The sequence below is a fragment of the Mastigoproctus giganteus genome, chromosome 3, assembly GCF_048544385.1.
Source record: "Mastigoproctus giganteus isolate SK-2022 chromosome 3, ASM4854438v1, whole genome shotgun sequence".
Classification (NCBI taxonomy): domain Eukaryota; kingdom Metazoa; phylum Arthropoda; class Arachnida; order Uropygi; family Thelyphonidae; genus Mastigoproctus; species Mastigoproctus giganteus.
Window position 1 is genome coordinate 34,306,739 of NC_143577.1, and position 19,112 is coordinate 34,325,850.

The following is a 19,112-nucleotide window of genomic DNA, read 5'->3' on the forward strand; positions in this document are numbered from 1 at the left end:
GGTTGCAACAACAAAAGAAAATGTGTAATAACAATTTTAACAAATAAATGTGTTGTAACAGATGTAACAAATAAAAAAATAATCGTGTTGTAACAATTAAAAAAATAAACATGCTGAACATGCTGCAAAGGTGTAACAAGTAAAAAATAAACAAGTTGCAACAATTATTACAAGTAAAAATAAACTATATAGAAACATTAAGGTTATTATTATATTAAAACCACTGTTATACCACGTGAAAATTAATATAGTTTATTAGGCTGTTTGCCTACATTAATATGCACTAAGGTGACGTTTCCGGTATCTTACCGATACCCATCATCAGACCAAGTTGCTGGGGGAACAGAAAAATAGAAAGAGTTACAAATTTGAATATTTTAGAATATTACAATTACCAATATTACAATTACAATTTATGGTTCTAATATAATAATAACCTTAATGGAAAACAACAAAGTAGCTTCCTTCCCTAACTATATTGGATGCTGAAACAATAAGAATTGCAGAAAAATAACTATTCTGGGCACAATAAATGCTTCTGTATCTTTTAAAATGACCTTAATCATTAGAGAAAACTGATAATTTATTACACACTAGCAATCGCATTTCTACGACTATAATTACTGCAAAGATGTTTTGCATAAGAATAAGATTATTTGAATAGATACGAAATTTTAATCGATGCGAAAACTGAAAATTGGTGTATGGCTTTCAATTAAACTGTTTGTATTATCCATAAGAAGCTATTATTCGAAATCAATCCTAACAGAGGATTAGCCATTCCCTCTTGTATCTTAGCCATGAATCTTGTGACCAACTCTCTGCGTTACTCTAGGGAGTACTATGAGTTGGTTGGTCTGGAGAGAATGCTCTCACTGTTCGGATGGCTACCCGATTAGCAATGACTGATTGTGGTTAGTGTTTGCACCCCTACTAGGTAATGATAGTCGCAGCAATGTCACAACCGGATAGGCTCCCGTCTCTCCGGTACAGTTAAATGATCCTAGCATACCCTTATTAAATTACTCAGGCTCTACTTACTTCGGCTCGTCGCTTCTTCCGCTGGATTTGCCAAAGGTCAGGCAAATTGCCACCAGCTAACGCTTAAAGATTCTGTAAAGACAAAGGAAAGGATTATATATATGTGCATGTATTGATTAAATGATTAAAAATAAGATCTAGTTTATATTCTTATAATTCTCGTATTTAAAAGGAATTGAAGATTCCACGTCCTCCATTTTGTTTGTTTGTTTGTTAAATAATTCATACAACTCAAACTAGATCATTTTTCATTGAAAATATATAATTAAAGCCACATAACAAACAAATGATAAATAAAGAACCACAAGAAAGGGTTCAATATCAAAAAAGTGCGATTGTATCTATGAGGGCGGTTTGAAAAGTAAGGAACGAGATGTTTGTGGACAGAAAATGCACCATCCTCAATAGTGAAATGTACGAATACTGACATCCAGTTATCCGGTTTCTGCATGCAAAACGGAAAGTACTTGCCCCTTCGGACTTTCATATATAAGAACGTTTAAAAAGACATCTGGCAGGGAACGGATCACTCCTAACACCGTGAGATAAGTGCATCAATATGATTGGTGTCGAAAAGACACTAATGTGCCTTCAATTGTGTCGTTCGGTTGTTCTGTGATTAAATATATCCCCCCCCCAATCTTACCTAACTTTACAAACAGCCCTCGTATCTTCTCGAAAGTAAAAAATTCCTCAATAAATAATTTATCTTTTTCCATAAGGAAATTAAAGCCAGGTGTGATTGTTGGTGTACTGTTTTATGTATTTGTATTATTATTATTAATAAAAAAAATAAAATAACACAAGGAAGCTTGCCTTATTTAACATGATATATCTACTTTAATAATAAACAGACAAAAATAAATATATAAACATTTCACATCTTGGCAGCTGTCAATCTGTTTGAAAGATTAACGCTAAACCAGTAATTGAACAAACTCTTAGAATAAAGTTATCCATCACTTCTTATAGACCTAAGTTCGTATATCATCTACTCAGCAATATCAACATGGGGGTAGGGAGCAGACTTCAGCAAGCAACTACGCATGTGCAATGTTCTCTAAATTACAGTGTGGGAAAATTAGAAGAAAAAAATTGCAAAACTAGAAGAGTCCTAAGAATTGGTATCGTTAATTAAAACAAGCGATGAATAAATAATATGGTTTATTAATAATTAATCGTTTAATAGCCCCGCAGCTATTACCCTTAACATAATTGCTCAAAAATTAATTAACAAAGCCATCGTGGAAGGAGCAGAGAAAGTTAACCAGATGTTAGTGATCGGGAGATGTGATCCTTTTGTCTTTTCGATAAAGTTGACTATTTGGAAGAGGCAGTTCGTAGATACGGTCCTTCACCCTCCCTTCTCTAACCCCCCTAACTGTTAGCGACCTGGAAAAAGAAAGTGTCTTAAAATGTTGATTAATTAAGTCTATTATTTCTTGCCTCTTCCTGGTTACATTTATCGGTGATTAATTAGATCTTTTACGCAGAATAATTTATGGATGTTCTCCTAAGAGAAATTCCCTTTTGCCTCTCATTAAGGGATGAATTCATAGGAAATACGAAGCTAATTATATTCTAAAATGAAAGTAAACTGGGCTCAGATGGTGGGATCGTTTGGGATGGCGTAATAGCTAAATCTAGAAGTAATGCCGAGTTCAGAGATAAATAAGTTGTAATAAGGCTAGTGTGGGATTTGTTGTGGGAACCAGGTCGGCCATCACAGATGCAAGCTACGGAAGCAATCGTTCGCAGTGTTTGGATGCGTGCAATAAACAAACTGAATGGAAATGGCCAGGTTCGTTTATGGAGCAAACAGATGTGTACAGATGTTATATATGCTGGAACATTAGAATACGCAGTAATCCTTGGGAAGAGAAATACAAACCGAAATCGTTCCCAACTGAATCAGCAAAACCTGAGAGGGTGGAATTGTCCAATGATTCCTCTCTTTATAGGTTCCTGCGGTGGTTATTAGGACATACGCAGGGATCTCTAATACGAAATGGCTATTAAGTACACAGATGGAAGGCGTGGTACTGCTGCTAGGGTTCTCATGAACAAATCTCGGGGAGGGGCAAAAATAAATCGAACCAGAGCATGGAGAGAAAAAACTGCAAGAGATAGAGTAGCGAAAGACAGAAAGAGAGGGAGACAAAACATAACAAAATGGAGAAAGATCGCTATCATCATCTGCACATCTTCACCATTTGCCAAATCAACTCAGTTTCTGTCTCATTTTTTAGATCTAAAGATGTGTTTCATACATATGCTGTTTCCATCTAAATGGTTATGGTTTTCGGTATCTCTTGTAAACGTCACGATTCTTTGAATTATGCTAATTTATTTCATAACTGAAAAGCAATTACAAAGTTCGCGTGTGTCTGCGTGTATAGGCCTTGATAAAATTACCGATGAATAAAACTAAAACATTTAAACCTGCAACCTACTTTAGAATTCGAGGACATCAATTTACAAGAGTAAAAAAAAAAATTACTTTGATTTTAATAACTCATGAAATATATAAATAAAAATTAATTTAAAAATCAATCTTTGTTGTAAATAAAAAGTAAAGATTAGAATTCATAATTTTATAAAGTTTTGTATACCTTTTATAAAGTTCGGAACAAGATGGGTCATGGTGTGGGGGATGGTATTCGTAATTCGCACTGGGACCGTTGCACAACTTGCACAACTTCCGTGGTGTCTGCACTCTGATAGTCCTATGAAAATGGGCCCTCCGTGCTGTAGCATAATAATGTTCAATCTCATAATACGAACCCAGAGTCCAGGCTTGAATCCAATCGAATACTTCTGGGATCAGAGCGCAGCTAATAATCAATTATTATTTGAACATCTCTTGTCTTTCGCTTTCCATAAAGAAAACGAAGAAGGCAGGAAGAAGGGAAGTTAAAAAATTAATTTTAATAAAGAAGGAATTCCTCGAGCAATTATTAAAGATAATTAATAGAATAAAACCAATCTGACAGCCCCCACCCTCCATAAAGAGCAATCCTCTTTGTAATCTCTCTCTTTAGAATAATCGGCAAACATAAATTGGAAAATCAAAGAGAAAAAAAAAATTGTGGGCTTTATGATACCATCTCTATGTAAGTCGGGGTTAGTAACTGCGCTTATCTGTCAATACAGCTGAACAGAGCATCAAGGGCAATGCATCGGACAGCTTCTGTCTTTCAATTTTAGTGGCCTACGAACGGGTACTGCAAACACATCCCACTTTCAATCAACACATGCTGTGCGTTGCTCCAGGGAATCTTAGTGCATGAAATCCCGGCAAATATTATTTGTCATACCAACCGTACTTCGAAGATGATGCTGCTTCTGCACCAGCACGCTCTAGACGAAAACCCTCCAGGGCAGGAATCTCGTGGAATCTCTCTGTTTGTGCTTCCAGATTTCATCGCTGGTGTCGCTCATGGTCCTTTCCCTGCTGTCTGTTATAAACATGCTATTGATTCCAGGCGAAACGCTGCGTGGTTAGGGTGGGGTAGGGAACTTAAGGGGATGGAAAGTAAAGAGATCAACAGAACCTCGAGATGGAGTAGTGGGAACATCCGTAGACAAGAACTGTTTGCCATCTCTTACTCATGATAATTCTTCAAAGTCAGGGGACAAAATAAAGCAGGGGTAGCGACAGTAATAAGAAATGTATTTTGTTTATTAAATTTTTATGTGATAGGTTATGGAACCACGGACAGGACAGGGCAGTGGTATCCGGGGATCGGATGCATGGTTCGTGTTGGGGACTCCTTTCTTTTGTTATAATTGTAGAAGAGGTATCGAACATAGTGTGTCGGCACTGTTAAAACTATTCAAGAAATGTTTGGGGACCTTTTCCGTATTAGATCCCTAGTGCATGGCATTAAGTTCACTCCTCCCATTTTACGACCATATTTGTAATAATTTTAGCAAATACATTATGAGATTTATTGCTTTTCATTTATTACTTTGAGGTACTCCTGTCCGAATTTTGTCTCCCCCCACCAAAAAAAGTGGGAGTGAAAGCAGAGCATGAATTACCCAAGAATAGAATAACAGCTTCTTTTACACCCCATAACATAAAAACATACTGATTTATCAAGCTATCGTTCCCTCTAACAAGCATAAGTCGATTTGCAGAAAAATTAATCTTCAAGCGAAAGGACTCCAGTAATTAATTCTTCAAAAGCAACGTTGTTGATACAGTCAGTAATTCAACTTTTATTTCTATCGGATTATTTGAAGCTCCGCGCACATCCAGGTTATCCCCCCTCCACCCAACTCCATCCAGATGGCAGTTACTTAGAGAAACATATTAAGGTTTCGTTTTTTTTAGCATTCCTCTGCTTATTAAAATTGAGTTAATATATTTGTTTGTTTGTTTATACCAAGCTGACAATGAGAAGAGGGGGAAGAGAGAGATAACTGCAATTTTTTTATCTTTATTCTATTAGTTAGGTTTTTTTTAACAATTTTTTTTTCTTCATCGCTAGCTCAGTGTTTGTTTAAACTCTGACATTTCACAATATCACCGTCGCTGAAGATTTTAATAACGCAAACCAACGTCATCTGTCTTAAAAGGCATTTTCTCTTCGCGAAAGAAACTGTTTATAATGAACAGCAACTCCAAGTCCATGAAGACTAAAGTAAACAAATCTGTACACGAAAACAATAATATCTAATTTATTTCCATGTAGGTAATACAAATATGACTTCCCTCATCATGCATTCATCTGTAATATACAGATATACATAAAAGTATTCAGAATACCCCTCTAACAATATTGTGAATCGGCCCATACATACCAATATAAATCTCGTGGATCTGCCTCTGTAGCGGCAATACATTAAAAGTAAATGGAGTAGCAGATCGGAACTTACAGACTTTCAACGTGGGATGACGGTTGGACTACACGTCATCTTTCTGTGCGTGCAACTAAGACTCGTCTTAACCTCAAAATGTCCTCTTTGGCAAATGTTATTCAGAGATGGAAGCCAGGAGGTGATATCTCAATGGCAGAAAGGTTTGGACGAATCATAAAAGACTACCCGCGCTTTACACATGTCATCCGCCGAAAACATCAAGAGCAGGTCTAAGAGGCCATAGGAACATTAACTATACGTCAACCATCAGTAGGAACTGCACAGACTCAGGTTCAATGGTAAGGTAGATGCATAAGTCCATTATCATGGACTTATGCATCTACGAAATGGCGGTCGGAATAAAAAAAAAACTTTTCTATTTATGCTTCGGGACGGGCACACAGGGTCAGAGGAGTTTATAAAATACAGAGATTTGTTGACAAGCGCTTCCTGTTGCAATGGTCTCGACTATGAAGTTTTATGGAAGAAGCCATTTTAGCGGGTATGGTCTTGGTCCGTAATTGACATATTACGTGTTCGAAACCATGAAGCCCGTGATATACTTGAGAATTTTTGACAATTATACGCTACCGTGTAAAAATTAACACCAATAATGGGTAAAGACTGAATTTTTCTTTCCACATAGTAAGCATAATTCCTAATCACTCTGGGTGTTAAAATAAAATGAGGATCTCTGTGATAAATAGTCCTCCGAGGAAGTCCACTACCTCCATCGTACGTTACTCAATCGGATAGCAAGCAGCAGTAGCGCAGGGTCCAATATCTTCATTGGCCATAGGAAAACTTAATTGCTCTTTCACTGGGTTTATTTAGGTGGTGTCGCCGGGGCGTGGATATCCTGGCTATTTCGAGTTTTCAATCCCCCATCAGGCCCGCGAACGCTGACAATTTATACACAGAATGCACAAGAAAAGGAAACGAGAAGTTGCTCTGTTGTTTCTTCATTCTGACTACCGTGATGCACTACGTCGGGGTCATGATGTTCAGTTAGGAGGAGACTGAAGATTGCCACAGTGCATGTTAAAAAAATTTTAAATATGAATAGAAATATGTACTGAAATAAGAGGATAAAGATAAAGCCATCACTTAAATGAATAGCGTTCTTGAGAGAGAGAGAGATTAAAACTGAAGCAAAAGATATCTTAAAATCAGCTTTCCTTATCTTCTTTTTTCATTTGCCCTTCCTTGACACAACCTACTTATATTCTTCCCCTTTTTGTTTCTAACTACCGTCTGGAGCATGCACCCCATCTCAAAAAAAAAAAAAAAAAAAAAAAGAGATGAAAGAAAAGAACTCGGCCGTTGGCAAAAGAAAACAGCTCTTCCAAACGACACAATTCGATCCTCAATCGACAGGAGAGAAACATTTTGACGACAACTGTTTTTAAGAAGGCAGGCAAGACCTTCTAGCTATCTAAACCTACCCCATGATGATCCATTTATTATAAATCAATCTCAGCATCCCGTCCACTACGGCAGAGCACAATGAGCTCGCGACAAGCTCGATCAGAGAGGGAAAAGAGGGCATTTTCTCACTTTTCCCCTCATCGCATATATCTTACATCTATCTACGGCGTTTCTCGGATCACTGGTGACCTTCTTGCCCGAATAGTCTCGCCTATAATCAAGATGCTGTTCGGTACATCTTGAAGTAATCGTCTGTCGTGATCTTGAAGGGTACGAAGGGGATATTATAGGCGTCTTCAAGATGATCGTTTATAGTGTTCCATAATAATCCCTTCCATTCTCCGGTATCCATCTACCTGACAGCTTTATTGCAAGGATTGATATTAGTTATTAAGTTTTTCATATGATCGCAGATTAAACAGTTTGACAGTTAATTAATTTTTTTTCAGTTATACTGGATTTTATAAGAGAAAAAGTTAAGTTATTGGAAACAATTAGTTGAAAGGGTTTAGAATTCAGGATGATGCTACGGCACAGTGAATTTATTTTTGCGATAATTTTTCCTCATTATTAGGCGCAAAAAAAAATAAAGAATTATCAATTCAATACAAATTCACGAAATCAACAAGTTAAGACTAGTTAGAAAAGTGAGCGCGTGATTAACAATCGACTAGTTAAAAAAAGTGAGCGCGTGATTAACAATCAACTAGCTAAAAAAAGTGAGCGCCTAATAATAAAGAAAGGACTAGAAAAGTGAGCGCGTGATTAACAATCGACTAGTTAAAAAGTGAGCACGTGCTATGCTAAAATCAACAAGTTAAAAAAAAATAATTAAAAAAATGAGCACGTGATATGCTGAAATCAGCAAGTTATAAAATATATAGTTAAAAAAGTGAGCGCGTGATTAGAAATCGACTAGTTAAAATGAGCGCGTGATTTACAATCGACTAGTTAAAAAAGTGAGCACGTGCTATGCTGAAATCAACTAGTTAAAAAAAGTGAGCGCGTGCTATGCTGAAATCAACTAGTTAAAAAAAGTGAGCGCGTGATTAACAATCAACTAGTTAAAAAAGTGAGCACGTGATTAATAATAGACTAGTTGAAAAATTTAGGCGCGCACCACGCTGGAATCAACAAGGTACTAGTTACAAAAAAAAAAAAAAAAAAAAAAAACGCGCGCTAAGTGAAAATCGACCATAAATACAAGCACACTGTAAGTAGGCTTCTAGGTCTGCTTTGTTTCTGCAACAGAATTAATAGTGACTCTCGAGCACGTGTTTGATTGTAAACACACGCATCTTTTTTTTTTCTTTTTTTTTTTTTCTTTTTTTTGCCCTTACAATGACAGTTCACTTATCAAGGTGGCCACAACGATCCAATTGTCCAGCAAATTCTTAAGATTGTAAAAATATTTCCTCCGTAAAATATAAAAGGACAGATGCAGCGCAGCAAGTCGAAATACTTGGTACAAACAACACACAGAGGTGTGCAAATCTCGTATGGCTTTACAATAGTGCAATCTCGTGCGAAACTTCTTTCTTGATCCTCTATTTGCGAAGGCAAACAACACCCGATAATCGTGCCACGTGGACCAGTCGCTCATGGTATAACGCTCCATTTATCTTCGGAACCTAGACTGTTTGCGATGACTGATAAGAAGGGTCGTCGAAAAGCTCGTGGAAGAAGACCCCGAGTAGGCAGCGAATAGTTTTCCACCCCTGCATCCCCCACTCGATAGTGACACCGGCAATCAGACGCTGTCACAAACTTGCTCTGTCCGCATTTGGTTCCTTAGAACTTTGAAAAGGGGGGGAGGTGGGGTAGCGGAGGTAAAACCGCCTTTGGGACGACTCGAAGGCTGCAGTTCCGCTCCATTGCTTTACAGTTGGGGGAACTACCAGTTTATTCCCCACTTCCCCCCGATATCCTATCCTCCTACCTCCTGGGTTGATGACAACTATCGTTTGATGGCCCATTAACTGTTTGTTCCTGCGACAAACCCCCGCAATGGAGTTTAGTCGAAAACGATTATTTCTTTTCTACGGAACTTTCGAGACAATGTTAACAATGTTAGAATACAACCGCCCTGGGGAAGTACTCAGCAAATCAGGGGTTTACAGTGAGTATCTTAACGAAGTACACTGACCAGAAATGAACACAAAAGGGTCATCTGACTTCATAAACGAGCAATTTGGTGCGCACCTGCACATTTTTCGTTTGAAGGTTTTGAAGATTTCAGAAGGTTCCGTGAACAGTTGCCTATAATTAACTTAGGGCTATATATAAATTCTGAATTCAATAATCATGAGGTAGTACCATGGCCTACTAGCCAAAAATACAAGAGCCCAACCTCCTTTTGTTCTTATTTGTGGGGAAAGTATTTTGATAGTGTCTTAAAGTGGACAGGAATAAAACTAATAGTAACTTAAATGATAATAATAAAATATACGAATATGTTGATGATGCAAATGTACCTCTGCACCTCATCCCTGGTTGCTCTCCTGCAAGAATGTCTCTCAGCACGTAACGGACGAATATTCCGGGGTATATTTTATAAAAATCATTCTTAGTCTTTCTTGAACTATGAATGATTATTTGGACACTGTAACTGTCTCATTGCAAAGTTATGTGCAAGGCACATCATTGCAAAGTTATAGAAGTATTACAACTTTTATCATTGCAATTTCCTCGAAACCGTAAGAATAAAATATGTAATCTCCCTCCAATGATAAATCTATACAGAAAATAGATCATTCGCGGTATTGCTTTGTGGGAAAAGTAATTTGAGAGAGAGAGAGCCTTTGGGTAAGACCCACAAAACGTAATAATTATATTAAACAAACTTATGTCAGACCATCTCCATATTGACTGAAGACGAGATAGAGAAAATAAGCACACCCCTTCCCCCTAAGATAGACTAGAGTATGCTAATTCGGATATTGGAATTTTATACACGGCTATTTACATGTAAATTAGAGAAAGTGGGACAACCGACAAAGAAAGGTAAGCTTCCAAGGGCTGGACGGGCTGCAATCTCCGAAGAATGATATGCTGCCAGAAAGAACCAGCAATAAATCGAGGTAGTTTCGTACAAAAGCCCACATAGCAGTGGTGTATTATAGGGGAAAGCCATAATGGCTTTTATTAAGGACGAAACTTGCACTCCCCTCTTCATTGTCCCATAACCTTTTACCATTTGTTCTGATATGAAACCGGAGATCTTCTCCCAATAGCATTCACTTCATGTTAAATTCTAAGTTCAATAGAGGCGGTTCAAGTTTGTAATATAATCTCCATTGTAAGTATCCTAGCAACAGTTCATCAATAATTGTTATGTTCGCTACATTATTAGCTGTTTTTTATTTTTTATTTTTTTAGTTACCTAGCAACCGTTCAACAACAATTGTTAAATTTGCTTTATTGTTAAGGAGTTTCCCTTGTTACTCAGAGCGAGATAAACCATATTTCAATAATCCTATCTACATCGAGTTTTTCAAATAGTTACCTAGTGAGTTATAAAACAATGTACAGGCTAAAGGAGCAGTACGCTGTTTACCTCCTGTATATTCTGTTTACCTCATTAAAAAGATAATTTACTACTGTACTTGATTGTTTTAGTAAACGTACCGAAGAATTAGATAACCAATAGACTGGCACTCTAATTTCAGCTCAAAGCGATTGTTAAATTTCCATTATTAATTTTATTTATTTACTTTTTTTTTTTTTTTTTTTGCTTCTCGTTACCTAGCAAGAGTTCAGCAATTGTTCAATCGCTGAACTGTTGATAGGATAAACCCTCCAAAGTACATTTTTATCATTTCAGGTAGAAATATCAACCCTTCTGAATAAGTTCGTCAGCACATTGAACAGCAGCACTTGTTGCTAGTCTACAAGGTTAATATTCATCTGCTGATCTTTAGAGACCATCTCAGAACATTATTAGTATCCTAGCAACAGATCATCGATAATTGTTACGTATATTTCATTATTAGTTTTTTATTTTCCCTTTGTTCCAGTTACCTAGCAACGGTTCAATAACGATTGTTAGACTTCCATTGTTAGTTTATTTATAACTTTTTTTTTTATTCTTGTTACCTAGCAACCGTTCAGCAATGATTGTTAAACTTGCTCAACATTTCTTTCTCATTCTTACAGGTGGATAAATATTTCAAGGTTACCTCTTTGCACATTTTAGAATATTCAAGAGCATTCAATCATTAGAAGTCTTTCCTCGTATTAGGACGGATTAAAATAATCAGCAACCACTTTATATTGGGTTAATTGCACCGACAAACGTCGACCAAAAGTTGCGAAGAAAGAAAGTAGAATAGATTAAGGCGGACAAAACACAACGTTCACCACCACCACTTCCCAAATTACGTAAAGAGGTTGCTTTCTGCGTTGGAGTTCCCGAAGAGTTCGCTATTTAAGCAGCCGAAGTCACGGAATCTGTGCTTTCCACTGGCCACAACATTACATCATGTGCACGGAGTAATGTTGCCCTGGAGACCGTGTTTACTATGGGCCTTCTCTGTAGTCGGCCTTCAGTACACCCACGAGAGCGAGACAGCAAGCAGTAGAACTCCAACGGACGAGGTATTTACTGCCTACAGGCCTTGCTAAGTAGTGGCAGACCTATTGGTTCGTTCATTATTTATTACCGAGACAAAGTAGAACAGTGATGACGTTTACAATCTCTGTCACGTCCTCCGAGTGGACTCGTTACCATGGAGCTCCCTGTTATGATGATGAATGTAATTACTAATGCAGGCATGTGTTATTTCGGTTGCATTATTGCAACAGTCGATGCAATGTTATAAAGAAAGATCTCTCTCATAATTTCCTGCCTCTTCATCTGACAAGGATCACTTGGTTGAAATGCTCAACCATGCGATCCTTGACCAATGCTCGATTTTTTCCATCTTCCAACTGAGACATTTGTTTTAAACTATAATGAGCCATCTCTCCATTTTTTGTTTTGGTATTTTTACAATGATCATGCGCAGTGATGTCTTTGAGTTACTGCCTTTACTCTTTGGCTTTGCGTTCTTTGTGAGGATTTATCTCAATTCTTAAAACAAATGCAATAAAATATCGGAAAGTTATTGTCCCAGTGATAAACTGCCTCGAATTATTTCTTTTCGGAATCCTCATCTGCATTTATCCCCAGAAATAGATCGGAGATTTTCGCAGTCAGGCAGATTTCAAAAATATTCTTCTAAAAACTTGATTCGGAAGAGAAATTTTTCAATGGAGAATTTTTTTTTTTCTTTCTTTCTTTCAATATCTGGTAGAGCCGAATGGTATTTATGTAGATTCTAAAAGGAACTTCTTTTGGGAGACGCGGTCAGTAAGAATATGAATAGAACATGGTGACAGTCCCTCAAAAAATACCATTGACATCACCGGACATTTTGAAAAAGCGATTTAATATTTCATGTCATTTGCTGCAGAAATGGAGTCAAATAACCAATAGACTTCCATCTCCGGTTCCAGCTCAGAGTTTGTTGACACAGCAGAATGATAGATGGGTTCAGATATTTCTCTGAGTAGGTATATCCGAGAGTAGAATAATATATCGAGACCGGAAAAATTCGAAACTTTTTTTTATGTTTATTAATACGCAGATATATTCTGGGTGTTTTTGAAATAAATGAGGGTAGTACACGAACTCATAATGATTAATGCTACTGGAGTCTTTATTTTTAGAAATGGAATATCCAGTTTTATCAGATTTCGAAGTAATTCACATTTGAAGGAATATTTTAACTACAACCACAAACCATTCAGGTTTTAATTTATGTAATATCAATGAACACTGATAGTTATGCGCATTACTCCAGGTTTTTATCTTTTCTTATTAACTTTACTAACACAAATAAAATGGGGATTACAGCCTCCACTAATTTATCTCCAAATTAGCTACAGAACATTCCCATTTTCAAGCATTCCAAATTAAATATTTCGGATTCTTTGTTCTAAGGAGATTAGTGAACAGGTCCATGGAGGTCTACACACAATCAAACGCGTTCTAGTGTTATACATCATTCCAGACGCGACTCACATAACCCGGCTACTCTTACTAGAGTGTCCAATTGCATCGCAAGGTGTATTTTTTTTTCCAGGAGCTCCTGTTTCTGTAAAAGCAGGAGTTTGCATATTCACCCATGGCATAATTATGCAGAAGCAGCGGGAAACAAGCAAGGTTCCTACCCCACCATGTCTACCCACCCTCCTTTCTCCCCTTGCCTATCTCTCCCTCTTTCTTCCTTTCCCTCCGCCTCCGATGGCGTTATATCAGTGGGCCTTTTGAAGTTCACGAATCCAGTAGCTGAACAAACATCGTGTCCAGTGGGAAAAAGCATGCAAAGAGAGAGGTGAATAAGCTACGTGTTGAGCGCGCGACTTGTGGGATCCCAGCACGCGACATTCTCCAGATACCAGACAGAGAGAGAGAGAAAAGCAAACAGTTCCAGCCGATGAGCAGATTTCCTGAACTAAGCCAGCCTTATTTGAATGCATGCAACGAAAATTCCTATAGGAATTAGCTGGAACCCGTTGTCGATGGTTGAATGCCAATTCGGTCTAACTTTGAACTCATTACAAATGTTTATTATGTAACAGTAAGTAGATTTCCTGTTTGCTCAGTATCATTAGAACGGAAGGGAGTGGAGGATATCATGTAATTAGCACTCCTATCCATCTTTTATTCGCTCTGTTTAGCGCCCACGCTACTTTCACTACGTACTCGCCAGGTGTCGCTCTCTCTCTCTATCTTACCTCGCATGGCAAGCTATTACGAAGAGTTCAGTTGATAAAACTTGTACTTTTATACTCTCGCTTCAGGTGATGATTAGTTTGGGGAAGTGTGTTTGGAAGGGGGAGGAGATGAGGGGACGATGTTTGCTGAGCTCGAATATCTTCGGGCTTTTGTGGTAACAATTCGACGCACTAATGCAAATACCATTGTTGGGATCTTCGGAGAAGATGGCTATGATTATATTGAAGGTTTGGTATCGAAGGATGAGTGGCGAAGAGGATGGAAAGATAAAATGAAAAGAGAGCCGAGAAGAAAAACCGCCAAATATTTCAATATGTATACATTCCTCCGGAGGATTTGCTTTCCCCGCAAATTTAAGAAGGATAAACAGATCTTGCAATCTCCAACAAACCATTCTATAGACATGCGGAAATAAAAAATGCGATTAAGTAAACACTGGTCATACTTCGTTAGTCGGGATTTTAATTGAATTTTTTTTCCTTTTGGAACTCTTTCTGCCTCTATGAATCCATTCATCCTCTGTTTCTTCTATTATACAGATGCATGAGGTTTTAATCTCTCTCTCTCTCTCTCTCTTTTGTGAGCGCTAAAACTAGCCAATCTTTAAATTGCGAGCAGAAGAATAAAGAGGCCTGTTTTCAATATAATACTAATTTTCACTTATTCACCATGTGCTTAGGGAAGACTGAATGATAACTTCAAATTCCCTCATTACATTTTAATGTGAAAGTACTTACAATAAAAAAGGTGTAAAACAGAATTCTCGTGAATAGAAACCAGGAGATAATTTTCTGTAATTAAAATTTATGCATAATTTATTAAACTATTTTTTGCAAATGAACCGGAAATGGCATAGACTCTTCAAACAGTGGTGTCATTACCGGTCAATTGGTCATTAGGCATTTTAATGTTTGCCACAAGAGTTCAATCATGTCCTTAATGTGACCTCCAAAAAAAAAAAAGAAATTTAAGAGGTTAATGTCTGTTAGAAATGATGATCAAGGAATCGTACTACCACCGATCCCTTGATTGTGTTTTAGCTGTATGTTCGCCAATATAATGTATTCTGTTGTCAGTTTTGCTGGATGAAATCTCCTTGTTTCTAGGAGTAAAAAAAACTTGTCCAAGAACAATTCGACTTTGTGAAAAAAAGCCAGAAAATTCCCCGATGAAGACAGGATTCGAAACCAGACTTTTCTACACAGTGCGGCAGGACACTGCGAATTTTACGATCTCTAGATCTTCATATTATATCTATAACCATCCCAGACAAATAAAAGACCTCCTCTGAAAGGCTGGATAAAAATTTCGGAATTAATCAAATTTATTCCGAAATTTTCATCCATCCTTTTAGTTCCTGGCCATCTAGAACTATTGGTTTGTTTGCATTTTTATGAATAAACCAATCAGCTTTTGCTTCTAAATTCAACATCCGGTAACTTTTGACAATTCAGTATATACTTCTCCCCGAAGAATCCATTTTAACATTCATTGTTTAAACATCTAAGGAGAATTTCTTGAACTTTCCAGTGAACCAGTAGCTACCTTCTTTAAATGTTATTTGTTAACATACACTTCTTGCAAACTGAAGCCAATACCGCTGCATATATGCATGTGTAGTCAAACCCTGGTCTTCCATGCAAATATGCTAAACAGTTGGCGCACACGTTGTGCAAACTAAATCAGTTACAGATTACAGAGACATTGCTGCGCATACAACAGTAATGCTAAAACAATCAACACGCAGAAATTTAAAATTCGCCTCCATTTTTTTTGCAATTCATATTTTGCTGGGGTCTCAAAGAATGGAAGCCACATGCAGAAATTTTATTTTAGCATTTAGTCCGGTGTCGACATACATTAAGATAAACGTGATCTGTGTTTTTAAATAAGGACAACTGCTGGTCTAGAAAACAAATTCAACGTTCAATGGGGGGTACCTAAAAAAACAGTTTATCTTAATAATGCCCCATTTGTACACCCGAGAATATGAATATGAAAATAGTTATAAAATTAAAATAAAAGATAAATTACTTTTAACAGAAATATGCGCTTAAAAAGATGAAAAATATTTTAGGAGACGAATATAAAATAAAACACGAACTGCAAAAGTTTCCTCTTCCCCCTCTCCTCCCTTATTTTTCCCTCGTCTTCATCCTTCGTGCAGCTGCCGTTTAAAGAAAACTGTTTTTTTATTTAATTCTATCCCACGCAAAAATCTAAAATTGTACAGTTTTCCTTGAGAGAAAGGCTTAATCCTTAGATAATGAATGCACGTACGATGTTATTGAAGCTATGTATGAAAAATTGTTTTTCCCTCTGGTGGCATTCTTGAGAATCTTTCGTAATTAACTAGCAAATGCTTGCAGGGCAATAAAAAGTAAATCTTTAATGTGACCTGGCTGCGTGATAAGGGCAGGCATTCGACCGAGTTGGTAATCGCAAACAGACTCCAATGGAAAATAATAAGGCGCTCATCTCTTTTCAATTCAACTGACTGGAATTTCCAGAGAGAATTTTTAAATGTTTTCTTTTTATGTAATTTTCGAAAGGTAAAAAAAAAATATGTGCTTGGAATTAAAAAAACAAGAGAGACCATTTAAAGATTCTGTGCACAAACATCTTATTTCTTCTATCAAAATGGCGGTCGAGAATTCAGAGATGAGAAGATTTGTGATATAAATAGAATAAAATGGAGTAGTCTCGCTCTATGGAAAGGTTTCTAATATTCTGGTCACTATGTGTAGATTTACATTAAGTCTATTGTTTCGCCCATACATCCCTAATCTTCTTCGTTTGATAAATTTTACACTCCTTAATGGTAACTCTCCTTTTTAGTAACCTGGATATTTTGGATCATTAACCAATCATTAGCCTTTTGCGCATGTGTGGTTAGTTCGAAGGCTTCGTTAACGAACTCGCAAGCCTGAAATTCTCAGGAAGCGATCATCAATAAAAGTTCAAGGAAACGTTCTCAATGACCACGTTCCTTGGGATCCTTACGGCTTACAATTTCAAATTACATCTGATGTAATGACCATGAGGTCCAAACCTGTGTTGCTCTTTACCCCTTAACCTCTCGTAACCCCCATGGGGTGGGGGGGAGATGCCTGACAAGCTCTTAGATCATCGCACCACCAGAGACATAATGACACTAACACACTTGTGTAGGTAAACTGAGACAGTGCCGTAGCTCGCTGTCATGAATCACTCCGTGTCTTCTCCGCTGTCGCCAATTCCTAGGGCTGACGGCGCGTCTGAAGTGTTTGCCTTGGCGGTCCACACAGGCACTTCACAATCCCGTCTCTACTGTCAGGCGTCAGCGGTTTATTTGAATTCTCTCACCAGAAAAAGCAAGTATGGGTGTCGCAGGTAGGTGTGCCTATCACTCTGTGACTCATTCACCTTAAGGGGCCATTGTCTACACCGTTCCTTGGCTATTTAAGAGTTAGGATGGGTAGGAAACGGAATGTCAAGGTTTCTAGTTCCATTGTACTCAAGAAAAAGCAAGTCGGTTCTTGGATTACTTTTTTCCTTCTAATTTTTACAGTAAACGCGCCTTTCAAAATATGGCTACTGATATAGAAGAGCGTATTTTAACTCTGGTTTTTCCTCACAAGACAAGTTAATGTCTGCGATCTCTACAGGGTGAATGTAATTAATGTTCATCTACTCTGATGCACCTGCAAGAAAACTGAGAGAACAAGTTATATTTAGCCGGCACACAAAGGAGACTATGCAGACGAGAATTGTGCAAAAAGCGGCACCCAGAGGAGCGTGTGACATTAATGCCGGAAATTATGATATGCTAATAACACGAAATCGAGAAGATATCAAAAGAGATGTTTGGCAATGCGGCATGCGATGCTTGTTTTCAAGTCAGCCAGCCGGGAAGAACGTTACCAGGTAAACGCGCTCTTTGAAAACCACAAAAGTTCCAGGGATTAAAATCTGGAGACCAAAGAGCGACGTTGTAACTAATTATGACTAGTAATCGCTCATTGGCCAAATGAGATCTTCACCAACTTGCACAGATACTTTGAGTTAGTTAAATCAAATAGCAATGATCGCTATGTCTCAACGAGCTCCACATGTTTCGGCGTTTGATCGTTTTTGTCCAATTTTCATAACTGTTCAAATGGAAAAGGAATTCATCTATCCAATGAAGCGTTTCATGGCCATCCCTATCAGTTTCCATTTCTGCAAGAAACTGTAGTGATTTCAAATTTTATATCATAACGAATCCTTCTTTGTCCCATACTGCAAATCGATTTCCGATCTACGAACATCTTATAATCTTACACCTAATGAACCAGTTTCTCAGAACTACGCTATCATCATGTATTCGTAGAGCTGCCCATATAGGATTACAAAAGCGACAGGCACAGATATGTCGAGATACAATTTTTTTTCATAATTATCCTCTGCATAATGTATCAACCAAATATGAAGTCTTCTCATCGATTGGTTTTCTCTACAGATACCTCCGAGTAAGTGAACTTTAATTATAGCCACCCTATACACGTTGTATACATATGAAGAGAATTATAACAATTAAAATATGGTTTGCTCCAACAACTGAGACCTTCCTTAATCTTTCATTTGCGCGGCAATCATACACAAACAGGCTCTTAAAAATCGATAGAGAGAGAAAATGTGAAACTCAACTTTTATCCTCATAATGGCTACAGACAATGTTATGGTCACACTCATGCAGTATTTGAGCCCCTGTTTAAGAATAAAATATGAAACATTTGTGTCACTACTGCGGGTTTTAAGTACGACATACAGATGGGATTTGGTTGTTTATGAGAATCTTCTCTCTTCCCACTGTTGAATGCCATCATCCCCACCTTGTAATTCTTGTTAATTTAGGCTTAACGACTATTGCCTGTATGCAGGGCAAATGAAGCGAATGGAACATTGGGATATGCACGAAATAATGGAATTGTTAGGTCTCTCGCAGCGCCACAGCCCTTCCATCGCAAAGAGTCGT

General features: G+C 37.5%; 1 protein-coding gene across 4 annotated transcripts in view; it reads right to left on the bottom strand.

Annotated features, from left to right (window-relative positions):
- Window positions 1–19,112, bottom strand: part of Ddr (discoidin domain-containing receptor 2) — a 496,805-nt gene that overhangs the window by 240,431 nt on the left and 237,262 nt on the right. For all 4 annotated transcript variants that reach the window (XM_090369236.1, XM_090369238.1, XM_090369235.1 and 1 more), the window contains exon 4: window positions 1,042–1,113. The gene's annotated coding sequence lies outside the window, so the exon portion shown is untranslated. The remainder of the gene's footprint in view (window positions 1–1,041; window positions 1,114–19,112) is intronic.